The sequence below is a fragment of the Ursus maritimus genome, unplaced genomic scaffold, assembly GCF_017311325.1.
Source record: "Ursus maritimus isolate PB19 unplaced genomic scaffold, ASM1731132v1 scaffold_27, whole genome shotgun sequence".
NCBI classification, from domain to species: domain Eukaryota; kingdom Metazoa; phylum Chordata; class Mammalia; order Carnivora; family Ursidae; genus Ursus; species Ursus maritimus.
The window spans coordinates 8,050,472-8,068,542 of record NW_024425230.1 but is presented as its reverse complement, the minus strand read 5'-3'; the positions used below and the strand labels follow the sequence as shown (position 1 = coordinate 8,068,542).

Genomic DNA, 18,071 nt, shown 5'->3' with positions numbered 1-18,071 from the left:
ATACCTACTGTTCCCTTTGACAGGATGCCCCATCCTCGTAAGGTGGGGACCATCCTCTTGGGTCAGTCAACAAGGCTCTGGCTGAGTCCCACCCATGTGGACCTCTCCCCCCCACCCACTCCTCCACCCCCAGCAGTCTGTCACTGGTTTTCTAGAACACCCTGTTCCTGGCTCTGCTGGTACCACTTCTCTCGGAGGTGTGTGATTATACACCATCTCTCCCCTGCAGGACCACAGGCTCCTTGAAAGTAAGGTTCTTGTCTTATTCATCTTTGATCCGCTGCCTGGCTAAAAGGAGAGGAATGCTTTTTACTCATGCATTAGTCTGTGCTGTTTCTATCAGATGGTAAAAATGTCATCTAAGAAAAATCCAGTCTCTGCAAGAAGTACTTTGAATTATACCACTGGGCACTTTATTTACCTGTGAAGGGGAAAGGGTTGGGGTTTGAAGCACTATAAGAGCCTTTGCTGGGGAAATCATCAGAATGAAAGCAAGCTGATAATAGAACATCCCCAGGCACTACTATCTGACTACCCTCAACTTGGCTCCTTCTATCCTTTACCTTTCTCATCTCCCCACTCCCCGCCTCAACCTACTGAATTCATAACTCATCCTTTAGACACTCCCTCAGAGCCTGCCCCACAGGCCCAGGTCAGACCTTCCCGCTCTTTGTGCTAACAGCTCTCTCTACTTTGTCTTGGTACTACAGAGAACCCATGCTGTAAAGAATGAAATAGTGCCTTTGCACAGATGTATGCTCCGGGGCCCAGGGACCTTCCCATTGCTCACCTCTGACTTCCCAGTGCCAGAAACACAGCAAGCGCCCAACTTTTTGCTAAGTGTTGATTTTGCTGAGTATTGAATGAATCACAGAAGTTTGTATATCCTGTCTCTCCCTTTAGAAAAATTCTGCAACGTTAAGGATGGGTACAAGTTTACTCAGCCTAGTACCCCTGCCATACTACACCACCATCTCATGGAAGGCATTTACTAATTACCTGTTGAATGAACAAAATGATGAACAATTCACGTACATCTCTTTAAAATCGCTCTCAGCTTTTCTTAATATTCACCTTGGTTGAAACACAGAATGTGATCATCTTCTGTAAGTTGTTCAGACTTGTTCTGAAAACGTTTGCCATTAGCGTTAAGGTTAAGTGCTCTGCATTAATATTCTAGGTGCCTAAAGCACATGAACAACCAAAAAAAGAACAGGGAGGAAAAAAAAAAAATCAAACCCAATTGAGAAGATCAATTCAACAATTTTCCATATCCTCATTATAGTCAAGCACAAACCTGGCCAAGTTTAATATTATTGAAATACAAAAATGGAAAGAGCCCCTTGCCCAAATTATAAACAGTTAGAACAGTACCAAATAAAAGCACATCAGCCTGGACTAAACCATAAATATGGTACGAAAAACCTCCTCCTTATAACAACAATGAAATACCACTACACACCTATTAAAATGGCTAAATCCAGAACACTGACGACACCAAGTGCTTGAGAGCCTAAGAGCAACAGAAACTCCCATTCATTACTGGTGGGAAGGCAATGTGGTACACTCTGGAAGACAGTTTGGCGGTTTCTTACAAAGCTAAACACAGTATTACCACACATCCAGCAATCACACTTCTAGATATTTACCCAACTGACTTCACAACATATGTCCATACAAAATCATGCACGCCAATGTTTTATAGCAGCTTTATTCATAATCGCCAAAACCCAGGAGCAGTCAAAATGTCCTGCAACAGATGAATAGACTGCAGACCATCCAGACAATGGAGTATTATTTGGTAATAAAAAGAAATGACTTGTCAAGCCACAAAAGAGGTGGAGGAACTTTAAATGCACATTCCTAACTAAAGAAGCCAGTCTGAAAAAAAACTACATACTGTATGATTCCAATTTTATGACATTCTAGAAAAGGCAAAACTACAGAGACAGTAAGAAGATCAGTGGCTGCCAAGGACTTAGAGGGAGGAAGGTGTGGGGGAGGAGCACTGAATAGGTGGAAGCCGGGGATTTTTTAGCACAGTGAAACTATTCTGCTGTATGATACTGTCATGAAGGATACACGACACTACGGATACAGTGATGGACACATTATACACACATATCCACATGATGGATACATATTTATCAAAACAAATTTATCAAAATTTATAGCACAAAGAGTGAACCTAAACATATACAATTTTTTTAAGTCATTGAAGAGGTCAGGGGACTCCAGGATGGAATGCAGCCAATGACAAAACAAACAGTTTTACAAATGTACGGAACAATCACACAGGGGGGAGTGGGGGGAAAAGGCTGCTGACCTAAGTATGGAAATGAATAGAAACTAAGACTAAAGGCAAATGAAACTGTCCAAGAGCGCTGTACTCTAACTGATAAAGCTTCTCACGGGGACACATGTTAAAGATTCAGAAACCACTCTATATGTACACTGGGACTGAACAACTAACTAAAGGGATGGTGGATGGAGACAGACAGGTTTCTCACTGCTCGAATGGGAGGTTATAGTCAAGCAAAAGGAGGCGGCTAGAACAACCCATGTGCTGATGATCTGACCTGGAGACATCATTATCGACATGAGTCTAGTTCCATATAGATACAGGCGGTTCTACACCGAACTAGAGATTTGTGTATATATACATGGGCCAGTATACACACATAAATTTCCTTGCTCTGTCATATGAGTGGACGTAGAGGCAACTGACACCCCAACAGCAGCAAGCACACCTAGCACCCAGATCTTGGTTTCTAATGCCATTTTCCAATAGAAGGAGTGGGGCTCCTTGAAAAAAATGGCAGAAAATTTCAGCAGAAAGTTTACAAGATGAGCCTACAGTACCTTCTAGTGCCAGAGAGTAAGCGCTCAAGAGAGAAGAAGGGAAGAGGGGGAGAACAAGGGGTAGGGAAGGGAAGGAAAGCCAACTGAAAAATTTCCCAACAGTCAGGGCTGGAACAATTTCAGCAACCGAATATAGTAGTATAGAACCCGAAATATAAAATACGTATCTATGAGTCCATGCTGATATAAATTAAAAACTGAATGAATAAATGGGAGAAAAAAGACAAATCTGTGCAGAATTCTAAATAATCTATGTAGACAGTCCAACCCCAGGTTGTGGGAACGTAACTCCTCACTCCTTACGTGTGGGCTGCACTTAATGCCTTCCTTCCAAAAAGCATACTCTGGAAAGGGGAGGAGACCTAACACTCCCCCAACCCGGTGTCCCAACATCAACGGTGCTAAGTCACGCTGACAGTATTACTCCTGACCTGATGTGAGGAGAACGGCACTTCACGTCTGTCCTATAACCCCAGTCTAATCATGAGAAAAACATCAGATGAATCCTAAAGAGGGACATTTTACAAACTACCTAACCAGTATTCCTCAAAACTGTCAAGGTCATCAAAAACAAGGAGAGCTGAAGAAACGGTCACAGACCAGAGAGGTCTAAGGCGACGTAAGATTAAAAAAAAAGGACAGTAGGTAAAAACTAAAGACATCTGAATAAAGTATGACCTTTATCTTTGCGATAAAGATATGTAAATCCAAAACTCTCCTAAAGCCAAAAGTTTATTTAAAAACAAAACAACCCAAAAATCTCTTTCTACTCACTGTTCTGTAAACCACCAAACCTTAGACCTGTGATTCTCAAAGTGTGGTCCCTGGACCGACCAGCAGCATCAGAACCACCCGGCCACTTGCTAGAAATGCCAATTTTCAGGCCCTGCCCCGCACCTGCTGAATCAGGTCCAAGGATGGGGCTCAGCAGTGTGTTTTAAAAAGCCCCCCAGGTGACTCTGATACATGGTAACGTTTATACACACAGAAGCTCTGATTTCTGTTGCGTGGGACTTGAGAACCAGGTGACGCTCACACTGCTGTCCCAGGGACCACACTTTTGAGAATTGCTGCTTTAGACAAACCCAGCAGTGAACGCTTACCATCCGTGAGGTACTTACCACCACATAACCATAAGAAACACCCCCAGATTAGAGAAAGAGAGTGGTTCTCCTCAGGCCACAGCGACACGGCCACGTTTCTGGGTAACAGGCTGTAGTCACCTGCTGAGCTGCTGTAACAAATGATCACAAACCAGGTGCCTTAGAACAGCGGGAGTCACTCTCTCAACATTCCGGAGGCTGGAAGTCTGCACTCCAGCAGGGCCATGCTCCCTGCAGGGACGATTCTGCCCCTCGCCTCTTCCAGCTTCTGATGGCTGCTGGCATTCCGGGCTTGTGGCCACATCGCTCCGGTCTCCACCTGTCTTCTCCTTGGTATCTGTGTTACTTCTCTTTGCGCTTCTCTCTTATAAGGACTCTCGAGATGGCATTTTAGGACCCAACTGGATAATCCAGGGTAATCTCCTCATCTTAAAATTTTTAGTTTAAATCCATCTGCAAAGACCCTTTTTCCAAAGAAAATAATATTTACCGATTTAAGGGATTAGGACTTGAAATCTTTGGGTGGCCATTATTCAACCTACTACACGTACTGTAAGTCAAGATGACACCAATGGATTTCCCCTAGAAAATAGCAGAGAATGAAGATTTCTGGCCAAGGATCTGGCAGTATTTTTCTTCCTACAGGGATGACCACAGAATACCACATAAAATCGACTGTGAATGTGGAATATTACCATCTTCTAAACTACCTAAAAATTCAATTACACAGTTAATAAACACCTTTATTACACAGTTAATAAACAGAGAATTCAGAGGACTTGTTTCAGAAGACTGTGACCAACCAGCATCTTTAAAGTAACTTTTAAGAAATTTTAAGACTAGCTTGAAGATTTGAGCAACTGATCCAGGAATGTTTGCTCTACTCCTCTCTTCTGCATTAAAAACTTCCTAAGAGTAAATCTAGGAATTGGAAATCAAACACTTCTTTTGTTGGTTCTTGGGTTGAGGTCCACCACTTTAAACCCACTTAAACCACTGCTTTTCAGCTAGACATTTACACTAGCTCGGCGAGGGTCTAACAAAGAAAACTTGCAGAGTACTATGAGATCTAACGGCTACCAGCTGAGTATCATCTTAAACAGATGGGTATACTGCAAATATCCCACCAAAGAAATGTATGAAGCATGAAAATTTTCCCTTTTGTCTAAAATTGTCAAAAACTGAACTTTGTTCTTTTCAAATGACTCCTGGCAATAGTTACAATAAAAAGGTAGAGTACAGCACAGTATGATACAGAAAAAGAAAATGTAATTGTGTTAGTTAGATTGTAGGCTCTGCAGTAAGACTGCCTGGATTCAAATTCTGAATCAGGCACTTTACCATCTGTACAATCCAGGATACATTCAACAACTCCGTTTCAGAGAAGAGGAAACCGAGGCTTGGGAGAGATACTTTAGACGCATTTTCTCACCACAGCAAAAGTGTAGGATGCCCCTTAAACCTCATCCTCTCCAAAAACAAATTATTTACTACAAAGGCTTAACTGAGTCAATGTTCAATTATAACTTTCTCCTGAAATTAATAGTTATTTCTGCCTTCCATGGTTAAGTGCCCACTTGGAAACCTTATTGATCTACTGTAACTATTAAAACTGACTTAGATCACTTGGTAATCAGGAAGCTCTTTGTTTATTAGGAATTTTATAGACCAAAGATTATAACAGAAAGGCTAAGTCCCTGGTACATTTCTCCATCAATTAGTTATGGATCTGAAGCAACTTCATGATAATGCACTCAACTCTATGGGGTGGCTTATGTTTTTTAGAACAAGCAAAACCATGCAGTTTTATATGAACGTACCTGAATGTCAAATTCCATGATAAATACGACCTCGTATCACAGGCACACAAGCCCCACCGCTTCTTACTCCAAGCAAACAATCTTCTAGCCTCTGCCCAGGTGTGGACCACCAGCCATCTGTGGTCCACCAGCCCTTGGCTGCCCCCTGAGCTCTATCAGTTTTAAGAAGTATTCCTAAGCACCAGTCATGATTGAAAAGTCTGAATGGTGAATGTTCAAACACTTCAAGTTCAAACTAAGCAAATGTAAATCAAAGGTGAGGTCTTCCTCCTATTTCACTGGCCTCCCTGGCTCAGTCTCCTTTGCTGGATTCCTCCTCATCTCTGACTTCCAGCCCCTGGGAGGCCCTGGGCTCAGCCCTAGACTTTTTCTAACTCCCTTGGTGATGTCATTGCTCCTCTGGCTTTAAATACCGTGAAAATGCACTTGACTCACACTGGTATCTCTAACCTGAACTTCCTTGTCTTCCCCATCCCTGTAACTCCATCCCTTCAACTGCTCGGCAACTTTCCTCTCTCCCACATCTCATCGCTCCATAAGTCCTATCAGCTCTACCTTCAAAATTCATCCACAGGCTAATCACTCTGCACCACTCCGACTGCTGCCACCTACACCAAGCTACCTTTCCCTCTGAGTTACCGGAGTGCTTGCTCGCCAATCTCCCTGGCTCCCACTCTTGCTCCCCTGCAGTGTCTTCACACACCAGCCAGAGGGGTCATTTTGAAACAGCTCCCTGGACTCCCCTGCCCCAAACCCCCAGTGCCTGCCCAGCTCACTCAGCATAGAACCCAGCATCTGGCCCCTTCCACTCAGGTGCCCCTGCCACCCAGATTCCTTGATGTCCTCATCATGCACACACTTCCTGTCCCCACACCTTTGCATGCCCCATTCCCTCTGCTAGAGATGGTCCTTCTGGGGTACAAACGAGGTTCACTGTCACTTTCTCAGCTGGGCTGGCACGCCCCGACCCTTCCAGCACTCCATCCCTTACCATGCTTAGCACCACCTGCCAGTATATAGTCGTCACCTCTGACACCCCTGTAAAGAACTAAACGCAGCCTGAGAGCAAGCTTTGCTGTGCTCGCTGCAGCAGCCGCAGTGTCCAGAGCAGGACGTGTCAGGGAGCAGGCATACAGAGAGCTCATTTAAGGAGTTAACCTTTTTAAAAATTTTAAGTGTGTTTATATCATCTGGGATATTTCAATCTCCATACCCATCTTCCCCTCATGAAACAACCAGAATTCTAGATTATTGCAGAATCGATTCATAACAACATAAAAAGCAAGGAGGCGCTCCTCGGGTGGTAAAAAACCAAGAATGACCTCATCTTTCTGCCTCAAGTAAACCACAAAATTATAAATAAAATAAGTCTTCTGTCTTTAAACTGAATATTCCTGTTGAAGGGGAATGCACAGGAGTTGAAAGGAAAAGTAGTACCTACAGTATTTTTCAAAAGAAAAATCTTTGGAAATAAGCGCTAGACAGCAAATAAAACAACCTTGTACTGATGTCTTTATCCTTACAAGGGCTCACTGAGAGAAAACCCAGGAACAAAACATGATAGGGTTAACCATGATGACGTTAGTAAGAGCGCTAGCATTAAATTGCTGAGTGAATGCTGAAAGATTCTTTTTAGCCAGGGAAAAGTTTTGCTGTAATGGTACCATTACAAATTTCTTACAGTAATAACACGGTACATTATAAGCCTGCTCAAATGATAAGCTCTTTATGAGGGTTAGAAGTCTGCAGCCCTTTCAAACAAAGAACTTTCTGTCTTCGATTTCCTAGAAGTCAATAAGCTAAAAATCACATCCTGCACAATATCCACTTAGACTCACAGAAGATCCAGTCTTCTGTGGCTTCACCCCGGTTCCCCAGGGCACCGAGCGGTCAACACCATACACTCCACTTCTGTGTGTCCAATTAGATCATCTCTGGGGTCTAACTACTTTCTATTTTGAAATAATTTCAGGTTTATAACCGATCTGGTAAAGACAGTAGAGAGAGATCCCATCTCTTGACCCAGCTTCCTCTAATGCAGCATCTTATGTGACGACTCTACACCACGCATATTAAAACTAAGAAACTGACATTCACACAACACTATTAACGAAACCATACGCTTTATTCAAATCTCACCAGTTTTTCCACGAATGTCTCTTCTCTTCCAATCTAGGACCCCACGATGCATTCAGCTGTCTTGTCTCCTCAGTCTCTGCCTATCCATGACAGTCCTTCAGTCTTTCCTCGCTTTTCATGAACTTGGCACTTGCAAGGACAACGGTCGGGTATTTTGTAGAATGTCCCTCAGCTTGGGTACATCTGATGTTTTCTCATGACCAGACTGGTGTTACGGCGCGAGGAGGACTAAGGCACAGGTGAAGAGCTGCCTCATCCCATCACATTTGGGAGTACATGATACAAATATGACTATTTTAATACTGCTGGTATTAAGGGAGTGTCTCCCAGGTTTTGTACCGTGAAGTTACTATTTTTCCTATTCCCTACTCCATTCATTAAAAATGAGTACAAGCCTACAGTCAAAGGGAGAGAAATTAAGCTCCACCACCAGGAGAGAAGATTATTCAAAAAACCTGTGAGTGTTAAAACCACCACAGAAATTAATAAAGACTTTGTAACTCCCTCTTTTCTTTTTTTAACTGAAATTTGTTTCATTAAACAAATCTCAAGTTATGGTTCGTGGCAACTAACAAAAGCTGAGGCAAAAAAAAAAAAAAAAAGGCAAGCTAAGGCTCCAGGAAGATTTATAACTAGACCACATAAAGAGACGTTTGTGAAATCATCAATTGCAGAGACAAAAAGATCTTTAAAAATATCACTTGGTTTTAGCTTTAAAGTGTTTTTCAGTTTAATCTCCAGCCAAAAGTTCTTTGTTTTCGTCATCACATCAAATAGAGCTTCTTCCCTTGTCATTATTCAGGATTTACTGCTGACCAGCACTCACCCCCACTGACTTTCATCCGGCTACACAACTCACTGCAATTAACATGACTTAGAGCGGAGAAGAAAAGAAGAAAGATTATAAAGCATTAGTCTGTCAAACATATATGAGGGGACATTGTACGCCAAGTCTGCTTCCCTGATCACTGGACTGTCAAGTCTCTTACTGGAAAGCCCACAGTCCAAACTCCCTTTTCCTGTCTTCTCCTCTACCAGGACAATGCTCTGCATGGGACTGGAGCGGAATGAGAATTAATCAAAACATACCTTGTCTCTACCTAGTTCCAAAATATCACAGGATCATCAGAAATGTTGCTGAGTATTCATGGCATCGATGGTTCTTACACATGAGCCAGAAGAACTATCAGAGAAGCCCATAAACAGTGCAGATCATTGGACCCCACTTCCCAAAACTCTGGTTCTGGGTTTGGGCCTGGAAATTTGCTCTACAACAAACACCTCGAGTGATTTTCTCATAAATAACTTCCCTTTGAGAAAGAGCAACCTAGTGAAAGACCTATGGACCATGCTAATACTTGAAGTACACATGTGCGTGCACGCGCACACACATCCCCCCCACACACACACCCATGTCACTGGGTTTGGAAAACTGATGTCCAACACACCCTCTTATGCCTTAAGGAGCTTTACTTCGGACTGTCTCTCCCTGATCCAGACAACACTGCTAACCGTCAGGTTCTTTCTGCCTTTGTTCTCTCACTGGTCACTGCAGGTGCCAGACAGTCTTACCCGTTCAGTTCAACAAGGATGATTAAATACTGGAATTACAAACTTTACAAAGCTTTGTTGTTGCCATCCCTAGACCTCTTACAAATGTGAAAGGATACCATCCTCACTGTGCAGAACAGTTCAGGAATCCAGCCACTTTTAGAGAAGGGGGTGACCCCCAGACAATGCAAGCCTCCTCCCAATCCATCCCACCCCACTCGGTGGTTCCACAGCCCTCCATACTTCCCTGTGGTGCTCACACTATTTGGCCCTGGTTTGTGGGTTTACTATTATTAGGTAGTGAAGTATTTTTCACATACATTTGTCCATTTTCATATATTGACAGAAAGTCCTTAAAGCTCATTTTACTCTTATTACCTCAAAATGGCTCATACAGCACTTTGAATACTAACGTGATTTAAAAGGTAGACCGTCAGTTTATGACAGAAAATGAGTTGATGACATGGGTGATCTCAAGCTTTTCAACTATACAGAAAATATATTCAGCTATTAGCTCAAGATAAAGACAATGATATACTGATCCCACCTCCTGCTAATGTGGCTAAGGAGCCCTTTCCTGTCAGCTCAACCTAAATTAAATATGTCTAGCGGGGACCTTATAACAAGAAAGGTGATTAACATGTAAAGCCTAGAACATCGTTAACACACTCCTACCGAATTTGAACATGGTGAAGACAAAGCTCTTGGCCTTTAGAACCACACCTCCTCCCTCACAAGCACAAGACTCATATCCCAAATGGAGAAACCATTTCAGAGATGTTTATGTACTTATGGAAGGTTTTGTTTTGCCAGTTATTACAGGTCCAAAGCAACTAACTTTTCCATTTGAAGTCAACTTTGACTGGTTCTGTCAGAAGAGTCTTCTCTAAATTCTAAAAGCAAAAACCAGGGAGTCCAACACCACAGTGTTCCTACAAGTCATATTCAAGTACTTGTTTATACAGGTCAAAACCTATGCAAAGTCCTCAGGGAATGAGTTCTGAACGACTTAGTTTTTCAGACACTTCAAGTATTTCATAAGCCCTCGCTCTGTGCCAAGCACTAGCTAGGATAATCCACAGCATCTCAATTTATCCTTGAAACAATCCTACAAGGTAGGCAATTTCTTGTGCCATTTTTTTAAGGAGACAAAGTTCCAGAGAAGTTAGGCAACTTGCTGCCCAGGATCGCACAGCTGGTGAAGAATGACAAACTGTGGAGATTCAAGCCGAGGCCTACTGTGTCCTAAGGGCACGTCCTCTCCACTCACTCCCGTTTCCCTCGACATTTGTGCCATCTGGCCTCATCTTAACACCTCTTGCCCCTTGCTCACCCCACTCCAACATTTGTCCCCTTGCTATGCCTTAAGCATCTCACATGTTACTCTTTACCGTCTGTCTCTTTGCACCCAGCCCAGCCTCAGTAGAAGAGAGCAGAGCCTCTACTTTCCTCAATGTGCTGTCCCCAACGAGTACAGTGTCTTGATCATATCGGATGTTCAAAATTTATTTGAAAAATAAACATGCATGAATGTTCTAACTGATTGGTTGAAAGTTTTTCTAATTTTTAGAGCATAAATCCCTGACTTCTTAAGCAGAGGATAAGAGGATTTTCAGAGTGATTTATATAATTGGAAAAGGCAAAATTTAAGCTGTGAAGCTAAGGCTCCATTATTGACGGTCTTAGGTGACATCGATGAAAATGGTGGAACACAGACATCCAAAAAAATTCTCTCCACCATAAAAGCAAAGAGAACATGGGCATAAAACAGCTTCAGGCAACCTTTTCAGGGCTCTGGATATTAGCCAAAGGCTTAGGGTAACCCAGGAAGTATTTATGCAAGAAAAACAGTGACATTTTAGTAGGAATAGTAAATCTTGTGGCATTTTAACTTGCCCATTCCTATGCCCTGTTCCCCAGCAATGTGGTAACCTTGAAAACCAACAGTCCACAATCATGGTGAAAACCAGCAGCCTGGCAGCCACTGGAAGGGGACAGAGCAGGACTGGAGCTCCTTCAAAGCCCCATTCCCAGAGAACTGTCATTATCTGACCTGCCTAGTGGTTTCCTAGAAGACCCTACTTGTAAGGCTGTCTTTATTTGACCTGACTCAAGAGCCGTCCTATTGCAAAAGGCTCTTGGTGGGGCAGGGAGGAAATATTTGTTCAAAACAATCACAAGCAATTGTTGAATATCATGCTGCCTGAGGAGGTAGTTAACAGTATGGGCAAAACCTAGGCTAACCAAAAAGCTCAGAAAGGAAAGTTGAAGTATGACATGTCCATAAGGAGCTTTGAAAAGCTTTAATATATTCGTGGGAACCTAGAAGCCATGAACATGCATGGGACTGTGCACATGGCCCAGGGAAGACCAGAGAAGGCCCTAAGCTCTCATCTCTGGTTGACCTTGAGGCTCTACATAAGCAGGAAATGAGGCTAAGGAAGAGATGAAAACCACATGGTGAGTGTTGAAGGCAAGCACCAGTGAGTACAAAGAGCCCCTAAGCAAAGACAGGGAGACTTCTCAGTTCCGGGCATCTACGGACATCTTTGTCCAATCAGTAGCTGGCCACTAAACAAACCAAGCAGATTTTAGTCCCTATACACACACAAATATACAGACTTTACAAAATTTCCAAAAAGTCACTAAACAAACAACAGCAACATCATCAAACCCTGGGGAGGGGGCAGAATCTGATTTCCAAGGTTGCCATATTATTTTAAATGTCCTGTTTCCAACAAAAAAATTATGAGACATGCTAAGGGGGGGGAGCAACCAATAAAGAGGTAGAAATTATAAAAAAGAACTAAGTAGAAATTCTGGAGTTGAAAGTCATAATAATTGGAACAAAAAATTCACAACAAATTTGAACAGGTAAAAGAAACGATCAATAAACTTGAAGACAGGTCAATTGAGATTATCCAGTCTGAGAAATAGAAAGAAAAAATAAAGAAAAGAAAAATAAACAGAACCCAAGCATATGCATATGGCAGTTGCAGAAGAGCAAGAAAGAGAAAAGAGCAAAAATACTTAAAGAAATAACAGCTGAGACGTTACCAAATTTGATGAAAAACAATCCACACACCCAAGAAGCTCAACAAACTCCAAATACAATAAACTCAGAGCCACACCCAAACACATCATAATCAAACTACTGAAAACCAGAGTCTCAAAAGCAGCAAGAGAAGAGACTCATCACATATGATGGATCTCAGTGAGATTTACAACTGATTTTTCAGCAGAAACCATGGATACCAGAAAGCCTCCATTCAAAGTGCTGAAAGAAAAAGACTGTCAACCAAGAATGCTCTACCAACAAAACCATCTTTCAAAACTGAAGGAGAAAGTAGGGCATTTGCAGATACACAAAAACTGAGAGAATCTGTCACTAGCAAACCTGTCCTATGAGAAATATTAAAGGAGGCCTTTCAGACTGAAAGGAAAGGACACTAAATGTTAATCCAAATACGTGTGAATGAAGAATGCAGTAAGGGTAACTACATAGGTAAATACAAAAGACAGTATAAATATATTGTCACACTTCTTTCTCTAATCTGATTTAAAAGACAACTGCGCCAAGCAGTAATTATACATCTGTGTCGATGCTCCTAATCATGTATAAAGACATAATTTGCATGACAATAACAGGAAGAAGAGGAAAATGGCGTTTTATCGAAGCAAAGACTTTGTATATTATAGTTATTAAGCTGGTATTAATCCAAACTATGTTGTTATCAGTTAAGATGTTAACTGTTACACTCAAGGTAGCTTCTTAAAAAATAACTCAAAAAAAATAAAAGAAATGAGAAGAGAGTGAAAACGTATAAAAACTATTTAACACAAAAGAAGGCAGCATTGCAGGAACAGAGAAACAAAACAGACATGACCTAGGAAACAAATAGCGAAACAACAAACACAAATCCTACCCTAACAGTAATGACATTGAACATAAATGGATTAAACACCCCAATTAAAAACTGCTCCAGCTACATGCTATCTATAAGAGACACAATTTAGATTCAAAGACACAAACAGTGGCTCAGTTAGTTAAGCATCGGACTCTTGATTTCAGCCCAGATCATGATCTCAGGGTTGTGAGACAGAGCCCCACATCAGGCTCTGCGCTCAGTGTGGAGTCTGCTTGGGATTCTTTCTCCCTCTCCCTCTGCCCCTCTCTCCGTGCACACACCTCTCCCCCCGCACTCTCAAATAAAACCTTAAAAAAAAAAAAAAAAAACACCCAAACACATGAACAGGCTGAAAGGAAAAGTATGGAAAAAGATATAGCATGCAACATAACCACAAGAGTGCTGGAATGGTTATACTATCAGACAAAATAGACTTCAAGACAAAAATTGTCACTAAAGACAAAGAAGGAATTTTATAATGATAAAAAGGTTCATCCATCCATAACTGCAGATGTAACAGTTATAAGCATATATGCACCTAACAACAGAGCCCCAAAATACATGAAGCAAAAACCAACACAAATGAAAGGAAGAAATGGACACTCCAACAGTATCCGAGACTTCAATATCCCACTTTCGATAATGGGTAGAACAAATAGACGAACACAGGAAAAAAGATGATGATCAGCCTACAAATCAATAGACCTGAGAGAAACCCACACAACGCTCAACAGCAGAACACACTCTTCTCAAGTACATATGCAACACTCTCCAGGGTAACCATATGTTAGATCATAAAAAAGTCTCAATAAATTTAAAAGAACTGAAATAATACAAACTATGTTCCTAACCACATGGAATGAAATTAAAAATCAATAACACAACGGTGGGTCTTATAGACTGCTGTGCTGTTCACGGTCTCATTTCATCTTTTTTCACTTCTTCTTCATGTCCTTCTCACTCACTACTGATATAGCCTTTTATGGTAGCACCCTTTTTTGGATGATAATTTGCCCTTATAACCTATTAAGAGCTTGGAGATTGAACCATCAGACCAGAACAAAAGGCTCCGTATAAAACCATGCAGGGCTCTGCCTTGAAGAAACAGCCAGCGTCAGTGACCAGTATCTGGAGCATCTTACTCTAGCCAGTTAGGTTCTCAGCCAGGTAAGGTTAACCAGCAGCCTAATGGTGTGAGGAAGGCACCACTAGGAAAAAACTAGCTCCGTGACAACCAGCAGTTGAAGCATTATCTCTTCCATTATTACAGAAAAAAATTCCCAGGCTTCTGATATAAAGACATTCAACATCCCTTTCTAAGCCAGCCAGACTAACAAGAAAACCTTCTCTTTTTACATATTTTGCTCTAAACTCCCAATTTCCCTTGATGAGAATCCCTCCTTAAAAAGAACATCACTAGAGACGCTGTGGCTCAGTCGGTTAAGAGTCTGCCTTCAGCTCAGGTCATGATCCCAGGGTTCTGAGATGGAGTCCCGTATCAGGCTCCTTTCTCAGCAGCGAGCCTGCTTCTCCCTCTGCCTGCAGCTCCCCTTGCTTGTACACTCTCCCTCTCTCCATTTCTCTCTCCGACAAAAAAATCTACAAAATCTTAAAAAAAAAAAAAAAAAAAAAAAAAAAAGAACATCACTAATCTTACCCCTTCCCTGTAGTTTTATCTTTAAGATCACTATCACAGGGTTTTACACTTTTACATTTTTCTCAACTATTTCATAAACATGTTTTTGTCTCCTCAATTAGACTACACCCCTTGAGGGGAAAAAAGGCCATTTGTGTTTCATTTGTGTTTCACTCTTTTGTAATTTCTGACCCGTTCAGAGGGCAGTGCTGGGCTCCCTAATGCTTGATTAACAAATACTGGCTAACTCAGAGCGTCACGCTGGCGTGTCTCAGTATACTGGCATAACCCGTCTAGTTGTGCTGACAATCCCTTCAGGTCTGGGGTTGGGGGGTACAGTGGGTAGAGGGTGGGGTAGCAGGAGCCCTTTGGGGGCCCCCACATACCTCAATGTGTGTATCATGATGTGAAAAAGGTCGGGACACAGGGTTAAGGGGCTAATTAGAAACACTGCTGAAAAGAACTGGAAAGAGCCTGAATGTCCATACAAAAAGATGAAGCTTCTTATGTACCAACTGGAAAATCTTCCAAGACGTGTGGGTAAAACCAGGAAGACGTGGATAGTACGTAACACATGCTACCATCCATGTAAAAGGGGGCAGGCGGACAGACTTCGTTGCTTATATCTGCGTATGGCACACCTGTAAGGAGGCGCCACAGTGGCTGACTCGGAAGGGAACCCAGTGGACAGAGATGGAAAAACTTGTCCTGATAAACCCTTTCAACTTCTGAATTTTAAGCCATGTGATGGCATGAAATACATCTTTTAAGTTGCTAAATCTACCTATGCCTAGCTCCCACGTTCACTAGTAATGATCATTTTCTATTCGAAATACCTTTCTTACTAGTCAGATGTTGAGTTAAAATAAGAAAGGCAAGATCAAGGTGCTGGTTAGCCAGCCGTGTTCTGTTTATGAAAATCCACTGAGCTCTACACTCATTGATGAGCTGTGAATTTTCCCAAAATACATGTCAATAAAAAATCAAAAATAAAATGAAAAGATTAGTTAGGTCAATTGTCTTTTTATTCCCTTATTTAAAGAATTGCATAGTATTTCATTTATTTGACTCAATAAATTGTTTCAGATTTTTCAATGTTTCTCAAGGAGCACCTGGGTGGCTCAGGCGTTAAGCATCTGCCTTCCACTCAGGTCATGATCCCAGAGTCCCTGGATCAGGACAGAGCCCCCCATCCACATCAGGCTCCCTGCTCAGCATGGAGCCTGCTTCTCTTCTCCCTCTGCTCCTCCCTCACCGCCCCCCCCAACAGCTCTCTCGCTCACTCTCCCTCTCAAATAAATTAAATATTAAATAATAATAATAATAATAATAATAATGACGGTGTTTCTCCAAAAAATCTCGTGTAACTTGAGTTATAACGCCGAGACAAGGGGGAACCAGGTTTGCCGGCTCCACTTTCCCAACAGTATTGGGAAACTTTAAGGCCCACATTCTCGCTCTGGGTTGGGAGATTTCAGTAAGCATTAAGGAGCATTACTAAAAACCACCTTATGGTTTACTGTATGGTAACCACATTTTTTAATTACGAAAATGAAGTATTTAAAGCCACTTATCAAAAATGCCACAGTCACAAAAGACGAAGAAAGAGGCTTGTACAAATGGTCCAGACTAAAGGAGGTGTTTAACAATCAAATGCAATCCCTGCCCCTGGGCTGGGTCCTGTGATGCGGGACTGTACCGTATCAACAGATAAAATCAGAATATAAACGCTAGGTTAAAGTTTCCATGTTGAACTTAATCTGTACTGTGGTTATATAAGAATTTCCCTACGCTTAGCCAAAATACACTGAAGTTAAAGTAAAGGGCCACAATGTTAAGTTACTCTTAAATGAGGGACAGCTCTACGTGCCTGTATGTGGGGATGTGGGGAGACACTCAGGAACAGAGGCAAATGACAATGCAAATTCTGTAAAATGTTAACAGGTTATTTTGAGTATAAGGTGTATGGATGTGCTTTGTGCTATTTAGTTTTTCCGGGAAATTAAAATTATTTCCAAATAAAGTTTTTTAAAGCCATATATTAATAAATAACCACCAATGATAATCAAAGCAAGCTTAGAAATGAATCTGGATTTTGATTATGACAGTTGTTTCTCACGAGCCATTTTAATTATGTAAGTGTAATCCCAACGCATTATTTCAAACTTGCAAAAAAAAAAAAAAAAAAAGTACACCTTCCAGGTAGATTTGTAAAAGCTAAATAAGCACCTTCTGAGACCCAAAGCTTAACATAATTGTGTTTAACATAAGACTCTACCTTAATCATTTCTCATAATGTGAGCCTTAATGGAGAAACTAGATTTACAGTAAGTTTAATAAAAGTTCTCATCCACATGAGGGATTAATCTCGCCTGAGTAGTGAACACAATGATAAATCCTACTAATGACTTAGGTTAAGAGCACTTAAAGCCCTACCAAAAAAGCAAAAAGAAATCAAAGGTCTAATAAAATGGTACATGTCCCCATAGATGTAATTCTTAAAAATGAGAAAGATGAAGAACTGCCCACAAAAGACAAAACTTTAAGTTTGCAGAAAAATATCTGAAGACAATTCCTGTCACCCAAGGAAGAGAAGAATTTCTTACACAAGGCACAGAAAACACAAACCATACAGGAAAAGAAAGAAATTAGACTATGCTTAAAATTCACAATTTGCATGTGAATATTGCATTTAAAATGAAAAGACAAGCCACATTCTGGAGAAGATAATCTCCCACAAAAGGAGCTCGCAAAAGGGCAGTACCTAGGAAAAGCTGGGTCATCATCAGGCATTTCAACACAAGAAAAACAGCAGGGCCACCACCCAAACCCAACCGCCCCCACACTGCCCACACTCCTCCACACTCCCCGACAGATCCCAGGCAGGGATGGGGAACCACCCAGGGAGAGAGCTTCCTCCTCCACCAGATCCCTTTGCCAGGTGTCTCCAGTCAAACTCCAGTCAAAGAGGTGGCTTCCAGTGTCCAGAAAGGACGATTTCCAGCAACCCAACTTCGGGCCTGAGAGAATTTCGGTTATTACAAGTTAACCG

At 41.7% G+C, this 18,071-nt stretch overlaps 1 protein-coding gene across 2 annotated transcripts in view; it reads right to left on the bottom strand.

The window, feature by feature from the left end:
- CHSY1 (chondroitin sulfate synthase 1) overlaps window positions 1-18,071 on the bottom strand; it is a 75,212-nt gene that overhangs the window by 35,579 nt on the left and 21,562 nt on the right. The gene's annotated exons all lie outside the window — the stretch shown is intronic.